Genomic DNA, 1,992 nt, shown 5'->3' with positions numbered 1-1,992 from the left:
AACCCGAACCCATGCTCCTGGTCTGTATGGGTCAGAGATGGTCTCTGCCGCGGGGAGTGAGAAGCACCCTGGCGCTGAAGGTGGGTCAGGGTCTCCGGAAGACAGGTTAACTCAGTCTTCACTCTGTTCCTCCTCTGTTGCCCCACCTTGTCTCAGCCATGCAATGAGGTTCTGCCGAAGGGTCTGTGTCAATTCTTAGGCTGCTGTGGAAGACTTACAAATCCCTCCAGAGGTCAAATTCAAAACCCCTGACCTCTGCAACCTTCCAGTCCTGACCTGCCCTTCTCAGCTCTCGCCCAGACATCTTCTGTTGTCTCTGCATTTCTCTTTCCAAGTACCAGGTCTTTTTCTCATTCCCCCTCAGGGCCTGTGTGGGAAGCCCATCTCCATCATGCATGTGGGAGGGTCAGATGCTCCACCTGCCGTGCAGTCTGTACATTGATTCATTCACTTAGTTATTCCTCCAACGTTATTCGTTGACCGTGTTCTAGGTTTGAGACACTGTGCTGGGTGCTGGGACACAATGACATCAGGGACTCTTTCTCCATCAGGAAGTTTGCAATCTTCTGATCTGCTAGTCTGCAGGCACAGGGGGCTCCCATCGTCCCACCCATGCTTCAAAATCCTTTCTGTACAGAGTTGCTTTGAGTGATGGGGGTGAGCAGGACACCTGTGTGAGGTCTGCAGTCAGTTGACCATGACAACTGCTTCTACTTCCTTGGAGCACGTACACATTGCTTTGTGGTCACTCAGTCATGGGCCATCTGCCACCCCCCACCCCGCAGCCTACCTGGGAGGTAGGCTCTGCTACCAGGGGATTCACTAGGAAACAATATGAAAAGTTGTGCAAAAAGTCCCAGATCCAGAGAGAGACTTTTCCTACTTGGGGAGGACAAATTAGGGAAGAAAATCTAAAAGAGATGTTCACCCACAAAAGAAACGTCCTTGTATACAGAGTCAATATTTAACATTTGAGCCAGAAAAGAGGCCAGTGGGGGAAAGTAGAACTCAAGGGTAGCTCTGGAGAGAAGGAAGGAAGCATCTTTCCTGGAGACAAAACAGAAAGAAGAGGGGGAAGGATGGCTCTGGCAGGTTCTGATGAGAAGGCAGAGACGTTGTTGAATGTAGATACAAAGGGGTGACAGATGTCACTGCACCCCTAGCTGCAGGGTAGCTGAGGCAAAGGGGAAATCACCCCTCCTCATCTCATTCTATTCCTCTAGCCTCTGGAAGCCGGGGTGTCACCCTGGACTCATGTTCAGTTAAGCAGATAGTCTTTCAATGCAGTGACTGTGACCCAAAATGAAGAAGAGTTACACTAGTTCCCTATTTTTGTATAACAGATTGCCTCAAAACTTAGTGGCTTAAAAGAACAAATATTTACTCTCTTAGTTTCTATTGGTCAGGATTTCATGTGGGTGGTTCTGACTTAGGCTCTCTCATGAGACTTCAGTCAAGATTTTGTCTGAGCCTACAGTCACCCAAAGTCTTCACTGGGTTGGAAATCCATTCAAGGATGGGTGACTCCCATAAAAGACTAGCAGGGGCCATAGTTCATCACTGGCTGTTGGCAGGAGGCCTCTGTCCCTCTCCATAGGACCTCTCTGTAGGGCTCCATGAGTGACCTATGGCAGCATGGCAGCTGGTTTTCCCCAGAACAAACGATCTGAAAGAGAGAAAAGCAAAAAATACAACATCTTTTATAACCTGCCCTTGGAGGCCACACTGTCATCTCCACAGGATCCCATTAGATACACAAGGAAGCCCTGTCCAGTGCAGGTGGGACTCTGAGGGGCACAGGAAGGGGTGAAGATCATAGGGGTCATTTTGGAGGCTGGCTACCAAGGCAACCCACAGTCCATGGGCAGGCTGTCCAGCACCAGTGTCCTGCAGTGGTGGCAGGAGTGTCAGAAGCTGGAGTCACCCTCCTCAGCCCAGCCTCCAGACCCCTGTTGAGTTCTGCTTATTTTCCAAGCTTGCTCCTCCAACCTC

Source organism: Saccopteryx bilineata, chromosome 1 (genome assembly GCF_036850765.1).
Source record: "Saccopteryx bilineata isolate mSacBil1 chromosome 1, mSacBil1_pri_phased_curated, whole genome shotgun sequence".
NCBI classification, from domain to species: Eukaryota; Metazoa; Chordata; class Mammalia; order Chiroptera; family Emballonuridae; genus Saccopteryx; species Saccopteryx bilineata.
Note: the sequence above shows the minus strand (reverse complement) of the source record.